The sequence below is a fragment of the Lissotriton helveticus genome, chromosome 12, assembly GCF_964261635.1.
Source record: "Lissotriton helveticus chromosome 12, aLisHel1.1, whole genome shotgun sequence".
Lineage (NCBI taxonomy): Eukaryota > Metazoa > Chordata > Amphibia > Caudata > Salamandridae > Lissotriton > Lissotriton helveticus.
Genome location: NC_136073.1, coordinates 199,495,317 through 199,522,722, shown reverse-complemented (window position 1 = coordinate 199,522,722; position 27,406 = coordinate 199,495,317). Strand labels below are relative to the sequence as shown.

The 27,406-nt window shown below is 46.5% G+C and overlaps 1 long non-coding RNA gene across 1 annotated transcript in view; it reads right to left on the bottom strand.

Annotated features, from left to right (window-relative positions):
- LOC144798925 (uncharacterized) overlaps positions 1-25,326 on the bottom strand; it is a 289,530-nt gene extending 264,204 nt beyond the window's left edge. The window contains exon 1 of the long non-coding RNA XR_013603699.1: positions 25,160-25,326. This is a non-coding gene — a long non-coding RNA (uncharacterized LOC144798925). The remainder of the gene's footprint in view (positions 1-25,159) is intronic.
- Positions 25,327-27,406: the final 2,080 nt, after the last annotated feature.

Here is a 27,406-nt window from a genome sequence, read left to right as displayed (position 1 = left end):
TGTATCCATTCCGGATTCAATGTTGTTGTTGGTAAATTACACGGTGTTGTTAATGCCTCAAAGGCTGATTCAGCTGTTCTGACTGTGATATGTCTACCGTCTGCTTGATCTTTTTCTCTAGCTATTGCGGTTTGAACTGCATGAACAATTTTTTCTTTGTTGCTGAATTTCTGTTCAGCTTCTGTGTACAAGTGTGATTTGAATGCAATTGGTACCTTTTCTCCCTCATTAGAGGTCAGGTATGTGAATCCGCATCTCCCTGGGATGACTCGAATCACAAGATTGCGTGTGTTATCACGTGTTTCTAATTTTGTTTTAATTAGCATGTCTGTTTGTAGGGATCTCAAAATTTCTGTGTGTATTTGAGTCCAATTGGATCTTTTAAAATCTGGTTTTATCAGATCATAAAGGGGTTTGACCCTTTCTACGTAATTTGCAATGTATGTTCTTCCGAAGTTTAGGAAGCCTAGAATCGACTGTAAGTTTTTTAGTGTTCTAGGTGCTTGGAGTACGGCACATTTCTCTAGGAAATTGTCAGCCAGGCTTTTGCCTTCACTTGATAACTCATATCCTAGGAATAGGACTGTCAGATGGGCAATTCTGGATTTTTTAAAGTTGAATTTGTAACCCTCTGCTGCGAACCCAAGTATTATGGTGTTCACTCTCTTCAAGTGAGTCTCCAAGTCATCATCTGTTAAGTAAATGTCATCGACATAAGATAATGCTTCATCATCATATAGTTGTAGTAATTCTGTTACTCTCGCTGAGAATACCCCCGGGCTGTTCTTGTACCCCTGGGCTAACCGACAGAATTGTTTTTGAGTGCCATTTATTGAGAATGCAGTTAAATATCTGCTCTCTGGTGCTATGTTTTGACAAAAGAATCCATTAGAGATGTCCAAGGTTGTTTTGTATTTTTTGCGCACTATGTTATTCATTAGTGCAGCACTGTGTGAGTTTTGGACTGCAAAAGTTTTGCAACATGTGTTAAGGTGTCGGTAATCCAAAACTAGACGATATGAATTGTCTGGTTTGGAGACCGGAAACAAAGGGTTGTTCATTTGTGAGGTGCAAGTTTCAATCACCCCCTGGTATTCTAGCTGATCTAGTATTTCATTTACCTGTTTTTTAGCTTCTTGCTTAATTGGGTACTGCCTTTGTGCAGTAGGTTGTGATTTTAACTAGATTTTGTGAGGAGGAGAATCCTCATCCCATCCCACGTGATTTTTATATAAAGCAGGAGCTGGAGCCACTGCCCACTTTCTAGCAAGTGTGTATTTTTTATGAATTGGAATTTGATTTGAGAAGGCAGGCATAATTATTTCTTCGCCATGAGGGCACTCCCTGACAAACTCTGGTGGCCAGTCTTTTTCAGCTAGAAGGATATCGTAGCCCTTGGAGAGATTATCCCAAAATAGTCCCCTTATTTTCCTAGTCTTATCTCCCTCTATACGCAATGTTATTTCGTATATTTTGTGAGGTTTGCTAACTCTGGTGTCCGCAGTTTCCACTTGAAGATATTCATTCGTGTCCACTGTCTCCAGATGATTCATAAGGACTTTGCGAGCTATGCTCACTTCTGCTGCGCTGTCTAGCATTGTCTGAGCCCATTCTCCGTTTTTCAGTTGTGTCCTCAGTATTCTCGGCATTGTTAACTACCTTGATACTGGCTACCTTCTTTTTTGGAAATTGTAATTTCTTTTTTAGCTGAGCAGGTTCCTTGTCTTTGGACTTGGCGTGCTCTTCTCTTTGTTCTGATCGTCCTCTTCTTTCCGATTTCTGCGAGGAAGTCTGAAAAGATTGAGAGGGACGTGTATCAATGTCTTGATATCTATCAGGCTTTTTTATATTATCCCTATTTCTAAGGTTATATCTATTCCCAGAGGGGTCACTTTGTGGTGACCTGTGTCTCTGGTTCGGAGATTTTTCTCTTCGCCTAGGAGACCTTCCTCGGGACTGGAATTTCTTTTCTTTAGGATTGGATTGTTTGTTTCCATCCCAGTTCTTTTTTGGTGATGTAGATTTATTGTTATAAAATATTTTTTCAGGACTCTCAATCAGTTGTGGTTTTACTGGTATCCCACCTAAACTATCTCTGCCTAGTTCCTCATAGGATTTTTCTATGATTCTGGCTATTTCAGCTGGTTGGTCTGCTATATCTGTCTCTTTTAACCTCTGGCGGATCGCCACGTTTGCTGCTTCTCCTTTTATGTTGGCTAATAGTATAGCCGAGACCTGCTTGAAGTCTTTCAGTAATTTCATACCAAGAGTTAAAGCGGGTTCTGGACCATATTCATCTTGAATTTGTTTTAGCACATCTGGTATTACCGAAATGGATGGAACACCGTGCGTTTTTGTGTAGATGGAAGCAAAGACTGTACCCCAAGTGTCACAGTCCTCTATGTGTGGTGCGATTCCCATTGGGAGACAGATAGTCAGAATCCTGTGTTTTTCTAATGGGGTGGTGTCAGGAAACACCGCCTCTATTTGGGTGATTTTCTGTGCCAACCAGAATGGTATTTGTTCCCGTTTAGCCGGTACCTTCCCTAGACAGGACTGGATGTTCTGTGGTGTAATTTTATTTGTTTTCCCCTGGTGAGGGGTCAGCTGTGGAAGTTTAATCGCTGGCTGAATTGTTGAAGTCCGCATCACATACTGGACTAATTGTCTATGTATTTTTATTAATTGTTTTAGCTGTGTTAACAGCTCTGCTGCTGGCATCTCATTGATGTCTGGATGTGGTGTGTATCCGGCTAGGACCGGCCACGTTGCTCCTGGTCTACCTAAAGGACCGAGCCTGGTGATGTGATTATTATGTTTTAGGGCGCCATCAAATAAGAGCAAATGCTCTTGAAATTTGAGTGGTACTTCCACCTCCTCGAAAGGAGTGTACGTTTCAGGAGGTTCCTCTATTTTGTAATAGTGGAAGTACTTTGTTACAGCATTTGCTGCTGGAAAATGTATCCATGAATAGTATACCTCTGTCTGCCGATATTCGTGTGCCTCAATTACGAATATGACTGTGCCACCTCTAGGTGTCAGTCCATTTTCTATAAGTTTTAAAGTTATAGATCTCCTTTTGATGACCGGGATGAGTATTATATCCTCATCTGCTGTCTGCATGGTAGCATCAGCTGCTGCGAGTTCAGTTGCTAATCTAATTGCCTCTCTTTCATCCTCATTGTCTGACATTTTACTGTCCAAAAGGTTATTTTGTTTGTATGCAGATCAGGTTTCTTGTGGAAACAAAGATTAGATGCACAATATTTTGGAACTGTGTATCCTTCAACGTTGACTATACCAAGAACCATACATAGGAGTTCCCTCCTGCGAGGTCTGGCGGATATAACCTTTCACCCACTCCAGACGTCTTTGGAGTATTATGGGAAAAGGGGTCTGAATGAGAAAGCACGACTGAGTTACTCTAAATGTCTTACGTTAGTTTTATCGCCCTTTCCAAACGCGTTGGGCGCCATGTAGTGTAGTTCCTATCATCCCAATAGGCTCTGCGCATTGGAATAATACCTACAGCAGTAAAGGCCTAGACCAGACGTTAACTAGGTCTACTACTGTCGATACTAGACTTAAAGTTTTGGGTTTGCCAGCTTAGCTCAGAGTTCACTAGAAACTTTCTCGAATGTTCAGGAAAGAATTAACTCCCCTGATTAGACAAGAAGGGATTTAGTTTCTGACAACCATAGAACATGACAACTTTGCTCTCCCCTAATCAAGAGTAAATCTCGAGAGTCGTGTGAACAAAAGGCAAATTATTTTACTCAGTCAGTACGTGCATTCTTAGTCTCATCAGAATGTAGAGAAAAGGAAGAGACGGGCGTGTTCAATAAAAAGGTGTTATTTATTGATCAGTCTCTTTTCTCATACAAGAGAAATGGATCGATATTATTGCAATACTTATAGTTAAGTAAAGTGCATACATTAAAAGCAATAGCATAAAATAATACTGTAAAAACATTGATATGGTTTCTAAGCCATATGATGTTTTAAAATGAATAAAATATATTACATACACATATACATTTGACTAAACGTACTCAACTGGTGTTTCTAGATACGCCTACCCCGTGTACCTGACCTAAGTCTAATACGAGGGCGGGAATAGAAAGTTACAGTTTAAGTTAAGTTTGTTTTTGCCAAGTGAATAACTTAAGAATTCTCTGTGAGGGGTTATTCAGTTCTGTACCTGGAAGTTAGGATGAATGAGGAATGGTATCTCTCTCTCTGGTCTCAATATTCCAGGCTGCCTGCGAGGGCTACCCAGAAACGCCGGTGCTGGATTTCTCGGCAGGAGAAAGCAGCTTCTCTCAGCGCGTCAGAAAGGCGGGGCTGCTGCCAGCGGGGTCTGCTCTGCTCTTCGCTTCGGCAAGTATGGCTGCTCCGTCTCGTCACCACGCGTGTGTTTGCATAGGGCAAGATCGGTAATATTTATACCTTTAAGGTGCCGAGATTGACGTAAGGATGGACATAGATACGTCAATAAGGATGTCATACGACTTGCTCGTTAGCACATTCTTTTACTGAAGTTCTCGGTGAAATCAAAACAATGGCCGCAGGGTTTTGCCCAGGTTGTCATAGGTTTGATTTGTTATGAGAACTCCGTATGCCTTATCAGGGGCTGGAGAAATATCGCTTGTCTAATTAGATCGCAAGCGTTATGACCTAATCAGATAACACGTTCCTGTGCCGTAGTGTGACTGCGTCAGATAACGGTATCTGCATCATGGGGGTTTTCTGCCTCATGGGCTGACTGCTAGTTAACTTGTTGGTTTGTTTAACTAGAATAGGGTCAGGAATAGGGGGATCGATTCAGAACCTATAGGAATACATCACAAGATCAAGTTTACATGGCAACTCATTAATGTATGTATGAAGTATTTCTATAGCGCAAACCTAGCCAAAAGGCAGTGGAGCATTAACATCTCAATCACATACAGAATAATTGAGAATCAACATGAAAAAAGATTAAAAGAGACCAAAGAAACTTTCATATCATATGCTATTCAGGGCGAGGATGTGGCCTCACGGCCAGAGCTGCCGACATTGAAACTGGGGAACAAGGTTCGATCCTTGGGTTGTCTCAGCATCCTGTGATTCTGGCAAATCACTTAACCTCCCTTGTGCCTACCAAATATGTATGTGTCCTGTGTAACGTAACTGATGCTCATATAGAGCACTCTAATACCTTCGGGCACTATATAAATCTGCAAATAAAATCATCACTGAAGAAATGGTAGCAAGCATTGTGCAATAATTATTCCTATTTCAAAACCATTACAAGCAGGCGAAGGCAACATTTTCTTTGCACTGGTGTAATCTCATATACTTTAAACCATTTCACATTATTTATGTATTGTTAGCATTTATATATAGAGAGAGGCTGCTTTAGAGTATCATTTTTTCTCTTTCTGTCCTGAAGGCTCCTCCTTGTTCTTTGTTGAGTCCTTTATCTTTATGAATTTGGATTCTGGAGAAATTAAATGAAAAAGGCATTTGTAAAGCGCATGGTTACCCAAGGGCATCCCAGCGCTATCCGTGGCGCCCTTACGTACCCCTCCCAGCGCCTTGAGACCCTCACGGGTGAGTAGTGCGCTTTACAAATGTATTGATTGATTGATAAGCTGTAAGCAGACAAGGGAAGAGGAAAGTTTTAAGATCATTTCTAGAAATCAGATGTAGTAGCGGTCTAGTGTTCCGCTTGCGGTACAGGAAAGGGAATTACAGGAAACGGAAGGCTGCCATATTGTAACCATTGGCGCCGACCGTTCCTAGCAGTTGGAAGCTCCCGGCGCTCCGGGAATAAAGCACACGTTCACAAATATCTACAGTGTCAGAGTGCTTACTTAAGATTCTATAATGGCGACGATAGATGGGATCTGATCCCAAGAGCACGCTACAACAGCGAGACCTCACGCATTGGGCGGAATTAACGCTGATACACCGGAGCGCGGCAGAGGAGCCGATTTCAAGCAGGAAAAAGAGCGCGAAATACAGGTCAGCCCTCAAAAAGAGTATAACAGAGATCCTGCATCCATAGATAAGCGGGGGAATGGCAGATGAACCATTACTGGCACACCAATAACTGGGGGAAGCACCTCGCACCTAGCTGAAACACACTGCACGCAGAGTACGCAGGATACACAGCAAGGAACAAACTATCCCTTCCAAAGTGCCCCCAGCCCGGCATTCTGGCGGAACAAGGGAAATCAGCGGATGCAACAGGCTCGGAGAGCAAATTTACAAGGGATAGCTTTCAGGCGCAGACCAGTCACACAGAGACAGGGAAAGAGGAAGAGAGCGACGGGGAGAGCAGTACAGGGGACGCAGACAAGCAACACACGCCGGGGAGTCCGCCAAGTGGGGCGAGCCGAACAGTGCAGCATAGCAGACACACACCCAAAATGGCGTCCCAGTCAACATCCCTCACTCACCTAGTCCCATTCCTGACAAAAGGGGGTGAACCAGAGAGGAAATGGGAAGACTGGAAGAGATACTTCCTAAATTATCTGGAGGCGCTGGAAGAAGAAGGCGACACCCCATTCTCGAGCAAGAGGAAGAAGAAAATTATTTTGCATAACTTGGGTCCAGAAGGGATCAGAGTGTACGACACCATAGTGAAGGCTGAGAGAGACACCAATGACGTCGACGTGTTTGGTCACGCAATCGATGATCTGGATGCACATTACAGGCCGGTAGTGTGCGTGGCTATCGACAGATACAATTTCTTTCAGAGGAAGCAAAGGAGTGTTGAGACAGTGGACGAGTATGTCGTAGCGCTAAGAAAATTGGCCCAAACGTGCAAATTTGGCACGCTACACGACGAGTTCATTAGGGACCAAATAATAATGCACACAGCTAGCTCGCACATACAGGAGAAGTTGTGGGTTAATGGCGATGCTCCACTCAAAGAAATTTGGGCGATGGTCAAGAAAGCGGAATTGTCGCGACGTTGCGCACAAGCGGCGAAAAAGGAAGCCGGAGAAACGCAGACGGTCTGCAGGATAATGACGCCTACGAGAAATGACCGACCAAGACAGAAAGACATGCGAAGGAATCAGGAGGGAGGAAAGCCCAGCAATAACTACAAGTACCGAAAAGATGACAAGACCAACAAAGGAGGTCGACCCAGTTGTTACAGGTGTGGTAGCACGACACATCTAGGAAACGACAAAGTGTGCCCCGCATTCAGGGTGAAGTGCGCATACTGCAACATCTTCGGGCACTATGAGAAGGTATGTCGCCGAAAACCCAAGGACGCAATGGTACGATACATGGACCAAGAAAGAGAAGAGGAGACAAGCGACCAGGAAAGCAATCAAGAAGAGGTGGAGTTCCTGTACATAGATGTCCAAGTATTGGAAATGGATGGGTCAGACACGGATAAGCCCAGACTGAACATGCACATTGGGGGAATACAAATGGAGATGATTGCAGATAGTGGTGCACCCATATCCATCATACAAAGACAAGTATGGGAAGACAAGTTCGCACCAAAGATCAAACAGACATTGCTACCGATGGACTTGAGACCAGTCACGTACACGGGTCAAAAGATCCCCATGTTGGGATACTGTCCCCTCCTGTTCGAGTTCAGAGGCCGCCACGCCGATTGTAAGCTGTACGTAGCGGAGAAAGGTCCCTCAGTGTTGAGTTGGAAGGACCAAGGAGCGTTGGGAATCCAAGTCAACCCAGGAGGCATTGAGAAAATCCTGCTTATGGACATGGATAGAGAGGAAGATACGAGTTCGTGGCAGCAAGCATACCCCAAGGTGTTCAATGGCGCAATTGGCGAACTCGTAAAATATAATCATATCATTAAACTTAAGGAGGATGCAAAGCCGGTTGTACACAAAGTGAGGAACATTCCTTTCCGCAGTAGGGACGCCGTGCAGACAGAACTGGAAAGGTTGGAGAAAGAAGGTGTGATCAGAGCTATTGAGAGCGCAGAATGGCTTTCACCTTTGGTGGTAGCCCAAAAACCAAATGGCAAGGTACGACTCTGTGTTGATCTCAGGGAGTTGAACAAAAACATCATCATAGACAAATTTCCACTCCCTCGCATCAATGAGATGATGGCAAGGACAAAAGACATCAAATGGTTCTCCACTGTGGACTTGTCATCGGCATACCATCAAGTAAGATTGCACCCGTCGTGCAGCCATCTCACATCCTTTATTACGCCTTTCGGATGTTATGAGTTCGTGAGGATGCCGTTTGGCCTAGCATCGGCAGCGGCCGTCTTCCAGAAACTCATGCACAGATTGCTAAAGGACATAAAAGACGTGCTGTTCTTTCAAGACGGCATCCTGGTGATGGGCAGGTCGAAACAAGACCACAATGAGAAGCTCCACAAGGTGTTGCGCACGTTGCAAGACAATGGTCTGACGGCTGAATGGTCCAAGTGCAAGCTGGGAGTGAAATCTGTCACATACTTAGGCCATGAAATAAGCGAGCAAGGGATAACACCAAAGAAAACAAACATGAATACCATCGTGAAAACCCCCACGCCGGGCAAGAAAGAAGACGTTCGGTCATTTCTCGGAATGGCCGAGTATTACAGTAAATTTATTCCCCACTTTGCCACGAAGACGCATTTCATTCGCCAATTGCTCAGAGAGAAGAATGCATTCCAGTGGGGACAAGATGAACAGGAGGAATTCGATGCCCTCAAGCAAGAGATGAGTGTAGCCATTCCTCTGAAAGGATTCGACCCCAGTGCGGAGTCCATCCTCACTACGGACGCCAGTGACCGCGGCCTGGGCGCAGTCCTAACACAGAGATCGGTGACGGGGGAGACGTCGACAGTCAGTTTCGCCTCGAGATCCCTGGCCCCCAATGAGGAGAAGTTCAGCGTTGTCGAGAAAGAAATGCTGGCAGTGGTCTGGGCTATGGAGAAATTCAGGCAGTACTTGTGGGGTGCCAAATTCCTAGTGAGAACGGACCACAAACCCTTGGTCCGAGTGCTAACCTCCAGCGGACATGAACACGCTACTCCCAGAATCGCCAAGATGACACTTAGACTGCTAGATTTCGTTTACGAAGTGGAACATATTCCAGGTCCGCAAAACAAAGTAGCAGACTTTCTAAGCAGAGCAGCGGCCATGGAGGAAGCAGACAGTAGCGAAACACAGGACAGGGACGGATATGTAGTTGCCACGATACAAGACATGGAGGAGGTAATAAGCGCCAAAGAATGGGAAAAAGCATACAGAGAGGACGCCGATTTAGAAGCAGTGAAAGGATACGTAGTCCATGGATGGCCGGAAAAAAGACACCTTAAGGAGGAACTGAGGAGGTACTGGGAGGTACGTGATGAACTATCGTTAGCAGACAACCCGATGTTCTTACTCAGGGGAGACAAAGTGATCCCTCCACACAGCATCCTGGAACACCTAATGTCTTTGCTCCATGAAGGACACCAAGGCATCACAAAAACAAAAGCACTTGCCAGACAGGCGTACTGGTGGCCCGCCATCGACATGCAGGTAGAACGTCATGTGCGAAAGTGTGAGTCGTGCGCCAAGTCGGACAAATCACAGAGCATGCTGAGGCCTCCTTTGGGAAGATTTCCAGTACCTGACGGGCCATGGGAAATGATATCAGTGGACATTATGGGCCCGGTACTCGACAAAGAAGGAACCCCGAAATATGCAGTCGTCCTCATTGACAAGTATTCGAAGTGGCCGGAGGTGGAAATAATGGAGCATGTGGACACAGAAGCGGTGGTGCGTTTCTTGCGAACCACGTTTGTTAGAGAAGGAATCCCCAAGATAATCACATGCGACAATGGACCCCAATTCACTTCTGCGAAATGGACCGCTTTCATGGACAGAAACGGCATTGAGGTGAAACATACACCGATTTATCACCCTGCGGGAAACGGTCAGGTAGAGCGTTTCAATCGAGTGATCATGGGCACCATCCAAGCGGCTATAGACGATGGTTTGGACTGGGAAAAGGAGTTGGAGAAAATGATATGGGCGTATCGCATCACCCCAGGAAGCACTGGATACAGCCCTTTTAAAGTGCTGAGAGGTAGAGAGGCCTTCACGAAGGACAATGTGGCGTGGAGGAAGTTGGTGGTGCAAAGTAAGTGGTCTCCAGCGGTAGTCAGAAGAAACCTGGAGAAAGCACAAGAGGCGTACACGGCCCACTACAATAAGAGGAGGAATACCCATGAGGCAGGACTAGAAAAGGGCGAGTGGGTTCGGGTCAAACTGGCCATTCTGAAGAGAAAGGGTGAAAGCAAATTCTCACCACCCTTGAAAGTTGTCGAGCCCTATGCCAGATCGGCACTGCTAAGTGACGGTAAAGTGTGGTCCATGGACAGGATGGCCAAATGCAGCAAGATTCTGAATTGGGAAGTGGAGACCAAGGAAGGAGCAGAGCAAGTAGAAGAAGAGGAGGAAAGAGAACGTAGTGGAAGGCATGGAGAGAATGTGATGGAAGGAACACAGCAAGTGTCAGAGGAAGGAGAAATTGAGAGCACTAGAGAAAGAGAAAGGAGCGGATACAAGACAGAAGGCGAAAGAGAGGCTATAGACAATGAAGAAAGGAGCTCAGAAGAAAGGTTGATTGGGAATGAGCTGGAGGCAGACAGGAGCAGAGAAAGTGTGAAGACCCGGGTGGGAAGAAGAGTAAAGGTACCAGAGAAATTCAAGGACTATGACATGAACTGGAAGTAAGAACTTTAAATCTATGTTGACATGCATAAAGGGGGGAGATATGTAGTAGCGGTCTAGTGTTCCGCTTGCAGTACAGGAAAGGGAATTACAGGAAACGGAAGGCGGCCATATTGTAACCATTGGCGCCGACCGTTCCTAGCAGTTGGAAGCTCCCGGCGCTCCGGGAATAAAGCACACGTTCACAAATATCTACAGTGTCAGAGTGCTTACTTAAGATTCTATATCAGATAATTGGGTTTGAGCGGTATGTACTCAAGCAGGTGATTCCAGAGCTTGGCCGTGTTGAAGGAAACCAGACGGCCTCCAGTTCGTGCTCTCCTAAGAGAGAAAGCATCATTTATCCTTTGTCTGCAATTTCTGCTGCATTAACCACCCTTGGAAGTTTTATATTTTTTTTTCTGAAAATCAAGCAGGTCATTGTAGCCTTTTGGAAATTGTTTGATATTTGAGGGAGGACAGGCAAGTCTATTATTTGTCCTTTTTTGGATTGTCTAAATTTTGTTTGTTTAATTGCTGGATGGGCTGGAGTTTGGACTAGGGAGTTCAGACCATGCCCATTTTGCGATGGTTTATTTTTGTGATTAAACAATGGTGTTTTATTGCTTGGGGTGTAATCTGGTATAGGTAGCTGAAGTCGTTTTGTAATATATTTTTCACATTCTTGCTGCTGCTGTGCTTGTGATATTTTTTGTTATTTTAGAGCTTGAGGATGGCCATGAATTCATGCCCAATTTAGGTTATTTTCATGCATATGGCTGTTAATTGTTGGGTGGGGCTGTGTCTCCAGGGGCCAGGCTCAAGTAGCCTGGCATTTCTCCTCGTTCTCAGCCACCTTGCTCCCCATGCAGTTGCCTACGAGAGAGAGAGAGAGAGAGAGAGAGTGAGAGAGAGAGAGAGAGAGAGAGAGAGAGAGAGAGAGTGTGTGTGTGTGTGTGTGTGTGTGTGTGTGTGCGTGTGTGTGTGTGAGAGAGAGTGAGAGTGAGAGATAGAGAGAGAGAGATTGTTGTTTAATGTGCATTTCTTCAACTTTTAAAAGTATTTGGCTGGGGTAATTATTTTTCTTGTTGCATTCCCATTACTGCTTTGCTGGTGGTGTATAGGTCCATGGATTGGCTCAGATGCACTTTGCATATAGATGTGTGTGTGTGTAATCCTTCCTCTGCAATGCTTCACACTGTTTGTTGATGCAAGGGCAGAAAAGGAGCTCCAGCCTGAGCAGCTGGTTATGTTCTCTTTGTCCTCTTTGCCACCTCTACCCTTGTCATTTGCTTGCCCATCAGTTTGTGAAATCAGTATCTGTCTCACAGGCAGCCATTTTGTCTTTGTTCTCTATGACTCCTCCATCTTTGCCATGTGTTTGGCCACCATTTTGTTAAAGCTGTGTCTGCATCATACATGGTGTAATGTTATTATTTTGCTTTTATCTTGGTTGATTTTTGTATTCCCATTGCTGTTTTGTTGGTTGTGTATAGGCCCATGGATTGGTACAGACACATTTGGGTATATATCTGTGTAATCCTTTCTCTGCAATACTTCAACTGTTTGTGGATGGAGGAGCAGAAATGGAGCTCCTGCCAGGGCACCTGATTATGATTTCTTTGTCCTCCATGCCTCTTCTATCTCTTTTTGTGTGCTCATCGACCATTGTGTGTAACCAGAGTCTCCTATACAGCCATATTCTCATTGACCTCCATGCCTCCACTTTATTTGCTGCTATTTTGTGAAACCAATGTTTTTTTTTTTTTTTAACAACCTTTATTGTCATAGCACGGAGATACAAACATGGGCCTACAACCAGTCCGGCCGGCCGCTATCCAAATTGATTAAAAAAGTAATACAGTACAAAAACATATAGCGGTCCGGAGGTCAAAAGCTGAGTAGCGTCCAGGATACATCATAAAATTAAGTACCATGCGATAATAAGGAGCTGAGACGGTTCAGTTTATAATAACGAAAAATAAATTGAAAGTCAATGTCGCATAATCACACACATCCCAAAACAGGTAACTGATGCAAAAGATTTTTCGCCAGAGATGAAAAGACGGGGGAGGGGGTGTGTGAGTCAGGATAGATGCAATCAAAACTAAGCGAACATGGCGAACTAGCCCCACCCCTCAAGACGAAACACAATATGGGAGACATGGAAGACGACGACATCGAAAAAGAAAAAGGGCAAAGGGCCATAGAAAAAAAGATAGAACAAAATAACAAACCCATCCCTCAACCCTCAACCCTGCACCCCTGCAAAAGGCTATGGCCTACCCCCCCAGCAGCGTGCCTGTCGCCCAAAATAAGAGACCCGAAATACAGAGAAGAAAAGAGAAAAAGAAGAGAAAAAATACAGGAGAAGGGCCACCAATCTGGTCATCCGGTCCCTCCCACCTCCGCGTGCAAAAATCGTATAAACAGTAATGGTAGAAGAAGTACAGGTAGCAATAATCACGTATAACGCAATCAAAGACATCCCCGCTAAGCGCCCCTCAAATCACCATCAACCAGTCATGAGTCCCTCCATAGTCCAATCGAATTCACCCCTGGCCCCGTTTGTCAATAGTACCAACGTTGAACCACCCCTCAAACGGGAGACAAAGAAGCACAAAGGGTCCGGGTACACCGAGAGGGTAAAGCAATGGCGCCGCTCCATAGGATCCCAGCCGCCAAGGTTTCGCCAAGGATGCATGGCGGAAGTCTGATTGGAACAATGTCAACACCGCCAACAGTCTTGAGTCCGAACACAGTCCCGCCATACACGGAAAGGGAAACACACGATGCGGGAAGCGCCAAAGCCCCGACGGGGCCGCCCAAGCCGCGTATCGACGCTGCTCCTCCACTCGCAAACCAAAAAAAGGCCCCGGTGAGACAATCACATGCGCCACAGGGACATCCACAGTAAGCTCCTGAACCAAATCAATCCACGTCTCCAAGAATGCAGACTCATCTGGGGAATGTGTCGAGGAAGCAGAGGCAGACACAGCGGCGCCTCCTTGAAAGCGATCCGTGCCGTTACAAGATGGCGGGACAACAATGGCGGCCATCCTTTGTCCCAAATCTCGGGCCTCTCGGATCAGGGCTGTCTGCAGGGTTGTTAGTGCAGCCAAGATAGTTTTGGGCGTGGGCGGTTTCTCACAGAGCCAGACCCTGGGACTCACTTGTGCACCGGTTTCTCTGCCTGGGTGAGGGGTGCACGGGAAAGGATCATCCGCCATTTCAGCCATCACGGTCTCTTCCCCCTCCACCGCACCTCTGGAGCGGGCCCGACCCCCGGGAGGGGCAGGCTTCACAGCGGGATCTCAATAGCCAGGGCACACAGCAGAAAGGAGAGTCACCGAAAGGCTAAACAAGCTCCCTGCCGCCCGGGAGTCACCCACCGGCTCCCAGGGAGGGCCGTTAACACAACCGGGTATCACACCGAAGGGGAACTGGGCATCATGGACTCTCTCCATCCCAGCCACACCGCACCTCCCACTGGGCAACCCACTATTGGGAGTGGGTTGGCATCACCTCTTCCGGCTCGCGGTTCTCAGGTTCTCTCCGACCGGCTTCCCATCTGAACCACAGGACGCTGGTGTTGCAGTCACGGCCGGACACTCCCCTCACTCGAGATCCCGGCCGCAGCACCGCGAATGCCGCCAAAAAGACGGAGACAATTCTTCGGGTCTACTGCACGGTGGACCCTAAAATACAGACGGTAAGTGAATGCTTCCCTTCACCTACGGAAATTAGCAAAAACTACTCAGGTTAATCGCCAGGATATATGTGCGGGGCGGGAGGGCTCACGGAGCCAAGCGGTTATGCAGCCATCCCGATCGCCATCTTGGCTCCTCCCCTCGAAACCAATGTTTTTTAGAGGCAGTCATGGTCTTTTTGTCCTTCATACCACCTATGCCCTTGTCAATTGCTCATCCATCCTTTTGTGAAACCAGTGTGTGTCCCATAGGTGGCCATTTTGTCTTTGTTCTCCATAACTCATTGATCTTTGCCATGTGCTTGGCCACCATTTTGAGAAACCAGTGTCTGCATCATACACAGTGATCTTGTCTTTATTCTCCATTACTTCTGCTTTTCCAAGCCGTGTGTTTGGCTAGCATTTTGTGAAACCAATGTGTGTATCTGATTTTTTATTAATAATCCTTTTAAGCCACAATTAAACCTTTTCTGCTCCCTTTAGGTGTCGACTGATCTTTAGCTGATTTAGGCATTTTTCATCGATATTTCCTGTTCCTATATTGTGTTTGTGTAATGGTTGTTGTAGTTTGTAGTCCACGGTTTTATTATTTTAAAACAATTAAATATTTTTTATACACTTTCCCTGGCTCCCATTGACGTCCAATGGGAATTGGAGTTCACCAAGCATTTTTTTCTCATTTTGTAGAATTTTTCCCACATGTTCGAAGACTTAAACTGTGCCCTTTCGATCATGGCTTATAATATTTATAAAAAAATGTTTAATACATGTTGATTCAGTTTTGTCAACAGATTACAGAAACTATACATTGTTCACCAATGGGTAGTTAGAGCTATGACCCAGTTACAATAGGAAAATCATTTTTTGGTTTTCTAATAACTTTGCCACCATTTGACTAATCTTCATGATTTTTTTCAAAAAGTGCTCTTTTTACTTCCGTTCCTTTCTGGAAAGTTTCAGGATGATTTGTCAAGTTGGAGATGAGAAAAAGGAGGGTCTCAAAATGTAATTTCCTCATGCAATTTCAATACAGATGTTTTAAAGCACTACAGCCCAAATGGCTGAACCCAATTATACCACATTTGGCAGAGAGCTAGATCTTGGTTCTGAAAGCTTGTTTTTAGTGATGTGGTATAAATCTGAACAGTAGTTTTTGAGAAATTAATGTTTAAAAACATTGTATATCTCGATTGTTGGGCTGAAATTAAAAAATGTAATTCTTCAGACTGTCTGAGGATTTTTTTCCAATGCAAGCGCTCTGATGGCTGGCCTCCTCATTAAAAGAAATGTTGCAGCTGCCACTACAGGACTAAGGGATTTATTCCCCTGTAATGAAAACGTTTTTTAGAAAAACAATATGTGTGAACAGAGTGGGTTTTGCCCTGCCCCCTTAACCCTTGTGGGTAGGTCCTGCAGGATCGTGGTACAAAAAGAAAGGAAATGACATGCATTTTTTTCTATTTTTAAAGGGATAACTCCCTGGGTAGGTCAGGGCCTCTGCGTCAAACTATATTTATTTTTATAAAAATGAGGAGGGGGCACGTGTGAGTCCCCTACCGAATTCGGCTTTGAGGACCCCATCTTCCATGTCCTAGCACATATTATGATGGGTAAGGGGGAATGGGCCCACCTCCCCAAGTCGACTACGGCCCCAGGGACACCATCCCCCGAGGCCTGCTGTAATTTTAAAGGGGGGGGCGTGAAGCTCCCTACCCAAGCCTCCATGAGGCATAGAGTCCCCCATCTCCTGGGGTTGATATCATTATTAGCAGATAAAGGTGTCAGGCCTCCCTCATTGAGCCTAGATCAGATATGGGGTCCCCATCGTCAGGGAACTCATCTAAGCAGTTTTATACATTTTCCGGAGCAGTGGGTTCTCATAGAAGGGGCAGGAGCTCTATCTAGCATTTTTTTAGCATGGTTGGGGGCACCAGCTCCCTCTCCCGGGCAAAATTAAACAAACAGTAAGTCTGCTGGGTCATTAAATTCATGACCTTACCATATATTTTTAAAGCATTCCAAGCTGGAGCTGTATGATCATCAGCTGGAGTGCAAGGTTCTGTTGTGGTTGGTTCTTTGCTTGCACTTTGTGGCCTGAAATTTGTTAAAAGTAAGACTTACCGAGATTTTTTTAAATAAGACTTCATTTAAAACATGATGGCAATCCTTGTTAATAAATATTGCAATGTATGAGTTTACATATTTGATGCCATGTAAGACATTTCATAATGTACATTTGATTATTATTACTGGCAGATATTTGGCAAAGATAATAGGTCGGCTTTATATATGTTAGTCAATAGGCCCACTTGTTAAGTGTTGCTGCATTAACCCTTTGACAAAGTCATTTGGACTGCCATGCTTAAAATGAGACCCTTTATATTGTAGCATCACATAGTCAGCTGTACAAACTCAAAGAGGTATGGATACCAGTGGGTGGTTGGGCACAGGGACTGGCAGCAAGTCAGGTCTAGCAGTAACCCCATGCCAGACTGTGTGCAGGCCGGGGTTGCTGCGAGGCCCTGGATGTGGCCTGGCAGTTCTGGACAGTTCCTATTGGAGCTGGGTCAAGAATGATTCGCATATGGCTAGGTCCAAACTAAGGTGCAATGGGAGCAAAAGAATGATGAGTTGGAATTCTACCCCGAGCGATTGTTAGTGGTTAGACTTATTGCAAACATTTCTTCCATTCACTTTTGTGTGTTTGATACACATAGATGTATTCTTTTTATGACAATGACTTTTATATGATTGCCTAGAATGGCCAAGTTTTACTGTCTTCTTTCACATTTTTTAATGTCTGTAGGTGGACAATGCTGAGATGAGTTGGAGAGATAGCTGTAAAGTAACTTCTACCAGAGTTCAGAAATCTCTCTGATCAGTGCTTCTGCTTGTTCTGCTGACCAACAAGAAGTGAACAAAATGGCTTGCAAGAAAGATACTGTTGTCAAGAAAGTGGCAAATGAGGGGATGAAGTATCTTACCACCACTGACATAAATTGCAGCCCATATTCTTTTTCAACATATGTGCCCAACACAGCGTACCTCCTACACCTCTTCTGGGCAGGAAGTTGTTGGGAGGAGGATCACTCTTGAATCAACAATATGTAGCATATTGATTTGAGTAGAATTGGGGTCTATATACTGAACCTGGAAGGGAGATCAGTACAGACTAATAAGGAAGAGTTGAGGTACAAGCTTAATCCTTAAAAAAGGAATATTGAGAGAATGCAACCAGAAAGGCTTGTAGCTTATTCTTGGTGACACAAAGAAGGCTATATGAAGTCAGTATTATTGCAGGCAAGCTGCTTGACTAGTGGGAAATGAGGAATAAGACCATGAGATGGACCAAAGCATAAAGGAACCTTTACATAGCAAACACATTTGCTAGATATTTTTGGGGCCTCAATGCCTCACAGAGAATCCTAAGGGAGGATGATATGCAAACCATCCTGGGAAGATGTACTATTACCCAGTGTACTGGCTAGGGCTATAGAGGACATGGTGTTTAAAATATTGCTAAATGAAATTGAAGAGACCATCAACGAACTGCAATCAAGAGGTGTGGCGCCGGGGAAGAGGTGTGGCGCCGGGGAAGAGGTGTGGCGCCGGGGAAGAGGTGTGGCGCCGCGGCCAGGGCGACTGACGCTGGAATCTGGGGACCACGGTTCGATCCCCGGCTCCGGCGGCAGGTTAGCCCAGCACCATGTGACTCTGGGCAATAGCTCGCTTAATCTTCCCGACGGCCCCCAGCGCCTAGAGACCCTTACGGGTGATTGTGCGCTTTACAAATGTGGACTTTACTTTACTTTAATCACAGAAAACTCTAGGCCCAAGGGCCTACCTACAGAATTATATAAGATGATTGCTTGTAATGTGTCAGCATTCCTTTTAAATATGCACGTGGAGCAGGGCTGAAGATTGCCTCCCACTCAACCTTAGACTAGCCACAATAGAGGTCATCCATAAACAGGGGAATCCCCCCAAAAATGTGCCTCAAACTGGCCTATCTCATTTCTGAATGTTGAAACAAAAATGTTGTCCATGTTCCTTGATAACCCGTTGTGTTGGTCGTTAACAGGTTGATGCACCCTGGCCAATGGGGCATCATGTGAAACAGAAACCATGGATGAAACCTTAGGAGACTATATGTAGCATCTTGGACACAGAAGGGTTGGATGAGCCAACAATGGTCCTATAGTTGGATGCGTCTAGGGCAGGGGTACTCAAAGTACGGCCCGCGGGCCAGTAGCGGCCCGGCAAGCCTTCAGTGGCGGCCCGCGGAGCTTTAGACATCGCACCTGTGTGTGTTTTTTTTTCAGCAAACACCTCGGGGAGCAGCAGTGCGAGTCAGAGACACTGCTCTGTGGGGGCCCGGGCGAATCCAGCCACAGTAAGAGTGGAGCCGCAGGGGCGCTAAGAGGTGAACAAAGCCTCATTAACAAACAAATGGTCGTTTAAAGACCTGTTAAGTACTGGGGTGCCCGGGAGGCTGTGTCAGCCAGGCTGACGCACAGGGGAGAGGGGGTGGAGGACAGCAGGAACTGAGAGCGTGGTGAGGTGGGAGGGCAGAGCAGGGAGTGAGAGCCGGGTGTGGGAGGTGGACGGCAGAGCAGGGAGAGAGCCAGGTGAGGGAGGTGGAGGGCAGAGCAGGGAGTGAGAGCCAGGTGAGGGAGGTGGAGGGCAGAGCAGGGAGTGAGAGCCAGGTGAGGGAGGTGGAGGGCAGAGCAGGGAGTGAGAGCCCGGGTGAGGGAGGTGGAGGGCAGAGCAGGGAGTGAGAGCCAGGTGAGGGAGGTGGAGGGCAGAGCAGGGAGTGAGAGCCGGGTGAGGGAGGTGGAGGGTAGAGCAGGGAGTGAGAGCCCGGGTGGCAGCAGGGAGTGAGAGCCCGGATGAGGGAGGTGGAGTGCAGAGCAGGGAGTGAGAGCCCGGGTGAGGGAGGTGGAGGGCAGAGCAGGGAGTGAGAGCCCGGGTGAGGGAGGTGGAGGGCAGAGCAAGGAGTGAGAGCTGGGTGCGGGAGGTGGAGGGCAGCAGGGAGTGAGAGCCTGGGTGAGGGAGGTGAGAGGGCAGCATGGAGTGAGAGCCAGGTGAGGTGGGAGGGCAGAGCAGGAAGTGAGAGCAGAGTGTGGGAGGTTGGAGGGCAGAGCAGGGAGTGAGAGCACGGGTGAGGGAGGTGGGAGGGCAGAGCAGGGAGTGAGAGCCCGGGTGAGGGAGGTGGAGGGCAGCAGGGAGTGAGAGCCGGGTGAGGGAGGTGGAGGGCAGCAGGGAGTTAGAGCCGGGTGAGGTGGGAGGGCAGCAGGGAATGAGAGCCGGGTGAGGTGACCGAGGGCAGCAGGGAGTGAGAGCTGGGTGAGGTGAGACAGATAGAGATAGAGACAGATAAAGACATATAGAGACAGATAGAGGCAGAGACAGATAGAGACCGGGACAGACGGAGCTAGATATGGTCAGAGACAGACAGCGATAGAGACAGACAGCGATAGAGACAGACAGCGATAGAGACAGACAGAGAGAGTGAGACAGACAGAGAGAGTGAGACAGACAGAGAGAGAGAGAGGGAGACAGACATAGGAAGGGATGGAGACAGACAGACGGAGAGAGGGAGACAGACAGAGGGAGACAGACAGAGGGAGAGAGGGAGACAGACAGAGGGAGACAGACAAAGGGAGGGAGACAAAGGGAGGGAGACAGACCGAGGGAGGGAGACAGACAGAGGGAGGGAGACAGGCAGAGGGAGACAGACAGGCAGAGGGAGACAGACAGGCAGAGGGAGGGATGGAGACAGACAGAGGGAGACAGAGGGAGGGAGGCAGAGGGAGACAGACAGAGGGAGAGAGGGAGACAGACAGAGGGAGTGAGACAGACAGAGGGAGGGAGACAGACAGAGGGAGGGAGACAGACAGACATAGGGTGGGAGACAGAAAGACAGAGGGAGACGGAGGGAGACAGACAGAGGGAGGGAGACAGGGAGGGAGGGAGGGAGACAGAGGGAGGGAGACAGGGAGGGAGGGAGGGAGACAGAGGGAGGAAGACAGAGGGAGGGAGGGAGGGAGGGAGGCAGAGGGAGACAGACAGAGGGAGATAGACAGAGGGAGATAGACAGAGGGAGAGAGGGAGGGAGACAGAGACAGACAGACAGACAGACGGAGGGAGACAGACAGAGGGAGGGAGACAGACAGAGGGAGGTAGATAGAAAGACAGAGTGAGACAGACAGAGGAAGGGAGACAGACAGAGGAAGGGAGACAGACAGAGGAAGGGAGACAGACAGAGGGAGGGAGACAGACAGAGGGAGGGAGACAGACAGAGGGAGGGAGACAGAGGGAGGGAGGGAAACAGAGGGAGGGATGGAGGGAGACAGAGGGAGGGATAAAGACAGACTGAGGGAGGGAGGGAGATAGACAGAGAGAGGGAGACAGAGGGAGAGAGGGAGGGAGACAGAGGGAGACAGACAGAGGGAGACTGAGACAGACAGACAGACAGACAGACAGAGGGAGGGAAACAGACAGACAGAGGGAGGGAGACAGACAGACAGAGGGAGACAGACAGAGGGAGGGAGACAGACAGAAGGAGAGAGGGAGACAGACAGAGGGAGGTAGACAAAGACAGAGTGAGACAGACAGAGGGAGGGAGACAGACAGAGGGAGGGAGACAGACAGAGGGAGGAAGGGAGACAGAGGGAGGGAGGGAGGGAGACAGTGGGAGCGATGGAGACAAACAGAGGGAGGGAGGGAGACAGACAGAGGGCAGACGGAGGGAGGGAGACAGAGGGAGATGGACAGTGGGACACAGATAGAGGGAGACAGATGGAGGGAGACGGAGAGAGGGAAGGAAAGAGAGGGTGGGAGACAGAGAGAGAAAGAGAGGTAAGACAGAGAGAGACAGAGGCAGAGAGACAGAGGGAAACAGAGAGAGAGGGAAGGAGGGAGCGAGAGAGAGATAGAAGGAGGGAGACAGAGGGAGAGAGAGTTAGGGAGAGAGAGAGAAAGAGAGGTGTGTGTGTATGCAGGTCTGTTGGCTCAGTGGATGAACGGGTCAGCTGCAGGGGCCTGTGTTCAACTTCATGGTCACAGTTTTTTTCTTTCTAGCCCCGCCCCCATCCCCCACTGACCCCGCCTCCACCTGTGCGGCCCTCGGCCACAAACCACACTGTAAATTTGGCCCCCGAGAGAAAGTTTGTGAGTACCCATGGTCTAGGGCATTTGTCTCCCTGGAATGGAATTTTATGTTCAGAGCTCTTCACAAAGTAGGTATAGGTACCAAGACAATGGCTTAGGGCGGGGTCCTTTACCTACATTTTCTGGCCAGAGTCAGTGTGAATGGGGCACTGTCCCCACTATTCCTCCGACAGAGAGGTACTAGGCATTGACTTACCTTGTCACTTATTCTATTTGGGTTGCTACTGGAACCCCTGGCAAATTGAATCAAGTGGGATGCCCCAATGAGGTGACTAAGATGGAAAACCACAAAGGATGACAGAATAGCCCTGGACTCAGATGATGTTTTGCTTCATATGACAAACCCTGAGACGACAATAGATCGGCTACTGTAGATCATGAACATTTATGGTTGGTATTCAGGGACTCAGCAGTATTGGAAATAAATCAGTCCTTGAGCCACTGTCCCCCTGGGCAGCAATGATGAGATCAATACCCCTTGAGAGTGAATAGGGAATGCTGTAAGTGGCTGATCTAAATGCCAGTGTGGGCATTAGAGCCACCCTAATAGGGGCCCTAACTGGGTTGCAAAATATCACCACTGATGCAGAAGCCATACAGAACACACCCCTAATATATGAGAACACTATTAAAACTTTGGGTACTTTTTTCTACACAAATGGCAGGAGACATAATCTGCGTACTAACTCTATTGATACATGGTATACGGCATCCTGCAGGCATAAAAAATCTGCACTCATAATGGCTGTTAAAAGCAAGTCTCCATCTGGGATTCTGACAGCAAGAAGGGAGTATAAGGTGGAAGTGCTTAAAGCAAAAAAAGACTGGGAGGAGCAGCATTGGCAGGCATTATTTACTGCTAGGCCGGGGGATGAATGCCAATCTTTTTTGGGATCTCCTCAGAAAAAAAACGCGTCCTGCCAGCGAACTCATCACTAACAACATCTCAAGTAAAACTTGGTATGACCACTTCCAGAGCCTATATGGCGATGATGGGGAAGCTATGCTAGATGGTCCACCAACTGACCCTTGGGCAGCTCCCGTGGACTCCGCTAGATACCCTTTTACTGAACTAGAGGTAGAAACCGTAATTCGGCGAATAGTCCCGGCAAAAGCTGCAGGACCTCACGGCCTGCCAGGGGACCTTCTTCAAGCAGATCCTGTCAACTGGGCAAAAATTTTATCATCCCTAATTAATGCAATTGACAGTGGCTGCCCGATTCCTGACTCCTGGGAGGGGGGTGAAGTTGTACCGATTTTTAAGAAGGGGGCCAGGGACAACCCTGCAAACTACCGCCCAATAAGCCTGATAGATTCGATCCAAAAGGTGGTGGGACGAGTTTTGTTGGAGAGAATTCTTGCATGGGCGGATGAGAATTAAGTCCTTTCGGATTACCAGGCTGGATTCAGGGCAGGCATGGGGACAATTGGGCAGGCGTTCAGGTTGCTCCTCCTGTATTGAAAGGAGGTCAGAATAGGCAAAGGCAGTCTTTATCTCGCTTTTATCGACCTAAAGACTGCCTTTGACATGGTCCCACGTGAGCGACTGTGGCAGGTCTTGGCAGAACAGGGGATTCCTAGGCACATGTTGAATATACTGATTCGCCTTCATGAGGGCAACTATGCCCAAGTGAGATGGAGGTCACCAGGGGAAAAAACAGCTTGCATACCGGTGAACAGGGGAGTGCGCCAGGGATGCTTGCTAGCTCCCACCCTATTCTCTTTGTATGTGAATGGGGTGTTCGAATAGTTACAGCAAATACCATCGGATGCACCATCCCTGGCGGGTGAAAATGATCCAACACTACTGTTCGCCGAAGACACCCTCCTCATTTCAAGACCCCGAATGGCCTGCAAACCCTTTTGGACAGTTTCCAACAGTTTTGTATTAGTAGAGGGTTGTCCATTAACACCCTGAAGGCTAAGTTCCTTACACTTAACCTATCTAGAACGTTCAGAAACCCTCCGCTGCTAAACTCAGTCCAATTAGAAAAGGTTTACCACCTTCGACTATCTGGGTATCCGTATCGCCGATTCTATGAATTGGTCACCACACACTCAGAAAATGCTTCTGTCCCATAAAAGGGTGGTGGGGTCAATATTAAAATAGCATTGCTCCTCTACGACCAGACCAATTGCCCCCGCCCTTACAATCTACAAGGCTAAGGCAGTAAAAGTTCGTCCCTTTACGGCACCGAACTGTGGGTTTTTTCTAATATAGACCAAATTGTAAAATCGGAGAATACATTTTTAAAAGACCTAATGATGCTCCCTCAGAGGACACCCACCAAGCCCCTTTTATATGATCTAGGCTGCCATTCGCCTAGGGACACAGCAAGACTTCGCCCACTCCTGCTATGGGTACGCCTGTGGCGGACCCCAGAGCTATTGAAATATGCAGCAGGGTTGAGGGAGATAATGGATATGGATGGGTGGCATAAGGTCCATTGGCTCAAAAGCGTAAAGAAACTTCTGCATGACCTGGACCTTAATGAAGAATGGCAAAATAGAACTGCCCCGCCAAAAGCAGAAGTTAAGAGGCTGTACTGGCAGTGGGTTGCTAAAAACGATCTTCTCAATCTGAGAATGGGCAGGCTCACAGAAGAGTTCATGCTGCATAAGCCTCTTATCCGTTACGAGCCCTATCTTGATTTTATACAAAAACCACGCAATAGAGCCCTCTACTTTGAGTTCAGGACAGGCACGCTTCTTACGAGGGAGATGACTGCACAATGGAATCCTCCCAATCAAACCACAACTCTTTGTCCAAGCTGCGAGGATCCCATCGAGACGATTGCACACTTTGTGTTTGTCTGCCCAGCATATAACGTGCCAAGGGGTTGTTGGTTGAAACCAATATGCAAGCAGATGGGCACTGGAAGCCATAAAGTTGATCTGCGCATCTTAAAATCTGACACTCTGGACCTTTACGCCTGTGGATTAGCTAAATATCTTAAATGGGCATGGAGCATTAGAGCGCATAAAATCAAGGCTAACTCTTGAAGCATGAAATTTGAAAATGGACTAAAATTTCCAACCATGTCCCTCTTCCTTGTACCACTACGCAGCTGTCCTGACAATTTTTTTTAACTATTCATTGGTTTTTTTAAATGAGAAATGATTAATCTTAAAGTTTTTATTGTATACTTAGTTTTTAAATTGTGTGTATTATGGTCCATTTTGTATACTTTTTACATTGGATTGCCTAGCTTTTAAGATATTAATTTATCGAAATAAAGCTTTATGAAATGAAATGAGATGCCAGTGTCATTTGATAATGTGACAATGAAAGCTAGCAAAAAAAGAATCATACCATGAGGCAAGCAAACCAATTGTTGCACTCGCTGTAGGCCCATTTGTGTTAGATAGAAAAATAATTGATCAATTTTAACAAAGAAGCAGCTGGTGTACAAATTTAAGGCTGCAAGTAGAGATTGTGCCCTCTGAAGAGTACATCTGTGCCACTACACTGTTCCACAATACCAACAAGTTTACCTACTTTTATTGCATGTTCAGTACTAATGTCTTTATGTATGTAGAACAAGAAAGAGATTGAACTGAAAGACAAAAGTTGATAGAGCAAAGTACAGTTGTCACCCACCTCTGGAGAACTCTGATGTCACTCCGCATCTAGAAGCATGTCCCAACTGCAGCAGCTACATTGTGAGTGGAAGCACCATCCGCAGTCCCAGCCGCACCGGCTAATAACATTAAAAACACCAAATGCATCACTACAGACAACATCTTAGATTGGTTAGTTTTTGGCATTCAGGGCCTGAAATCAAGAGCAAAGGTGCATCAGAACTCAGAAGCAGTAAAGGTCAACAACTATGACAATAAAGAAGATATTACAAAACTGCTTGGATGGCCAAACAGAATTCCACATTGATCAAGAGCCATTTATACATGAGCATGCAAAAAAGGAACATGGGCCAAAACTCAGCTGGCTGGCAATAAAGTTTCTAGCATATATTACAGCCAGTACACCTGAGTGAGTTTTCAGTGCAGTTGGTGCACTTCTCAGGGTCAGGAGGAAGTCCAAATGCAGACAAAACTCTACATTCTATACTGAAAAGTAGTATACTAGTAGCACAAAAGAATATCTTCTCTTAAAAGAAAAAAGAAAAAAAAGAAATTAGAATAAAAATAAAACCCGGAAGGCTCAACAGTGGATGATGGTGATTTCTATGGCATCTCAAGTGTTGGAGTGATCATCCTCTAGAAGATGTACCTGGATGTGAAAATGAATACTAGAAGCGCAAACAAACGTCGCCTCTAAAAAAAGAAGAAAAAGAAGATGTAGTAAGTATAATAACAAAAACAAAAGAAAATCATTCTTATTTTTATATTTAGTGTGCATGTGCCCAGAAACGTAAATAAACTGCAAATAACAAAGGCAAATTAAGTTACATTCCCAGAGACATGTAGAAACCTACATCCTGAATGATCACCCAAACGGTAAAAAGTTCAAGTTTACATAAGTTTATTTGCACACCAACATCTCTTTGTTCTAAAGAAACATATCAGTTTACCTTGACTGTAAGTCTAAGTTTCTTTTCTTTTTCTTGTTCAACAGGTCTGTCTCTATTTGGAAGAAAATAAGATCATAATAATAAAAATACTTGGATCTGTCGAGCGGCGGCTAATCACCCATGAAGGTATCCAGATCATAGGATGTTGCGCCGATGCCAAGACTCGAACCTGGATCCCCAGGTCCTATCAAAAACATCCAGGAGAAGGATGCAACTCTATCTTCATCTTTTCAAAGCAGTCTCAAAGACGCACACCCAATGGTTTGGGAAGAGGTGATTTATTTAGAATAATGCTGACTAGAGGCTGGAGTGGCAAAAAGTTGTATATTGTGGACATGATGGGGATAGCTAATTTTGACTTTTAGGTAAAGGTATGCAAGCCTATGCTCCTCACTATGGGCCAGATGAAGGTAGCCAAATACCGGTCGGTAACAGCCGAAAATACCGATTTTTGGCCGTTACCGACCGGTATTTGCATTTCGAGATGTAGGGGCTCAAAAAACGACAAAATCGGTAAATTTACCGAATCGGTAAAGTTACCGACTCTGTAAATTTACCGACTCTGAAAATTTACCGAATCGGTAAATTTACCGTGCATATGCTGTCTGGTCCTTCATCCTTACACCCTACCTCAACCCTTCAACCCTCAGCCAGAGGCGATTCAACAGGGCACACAAATCTACCAGGAACATTGTGGAGCGCACATTTGGCCTGTGGAAAAGCAGGTTCCGCTGCCTCCACAAAAGTGGAGGGGCACGCCAATACACACTAGTGACCTGCTGCAAGATGATTGCAACCTGTGCAAAATTGCACAACCTTGCCATGAAGAAGGGCACCGAGGTGGAATTATCTGTATATGAGGACCATGATGACGAACAAGCACTGCCTGAACCCAACACTGCAGGAGTTGCAATACCAACAGATGGCAGACACAGACGGTCAGAGATCACACGCAACTACTTTTAAGTAAGTAAAGAGACACAGACAGTATGCACCCAACGTAGTTTAATTTTGTCACTACGCAGGTTCCCAAAGCACAATTGTGCAACTCAAATAATGTACATTCAATGCTGTTAGTCCTGGGTCACTTCCCCATTAACTGAATTATTCATTTTTGTCCACGCCTACCAGTGCCAGATGTTTGTGGCTGGCTGTCTTCGCTTGGCGTTTGGGCTGCTGCCTCACCCTGGCGCCTGCTGCTCCTTTGTGTCTCTGCGACAAGGGGGCTTGCCATGCTGCTCCTACTTGTGCTCCCTTCACTCTCTGGCACATCCAGAGCAGCAGTTTGTGCTGTTTGTGCATGTATCATCACCTCA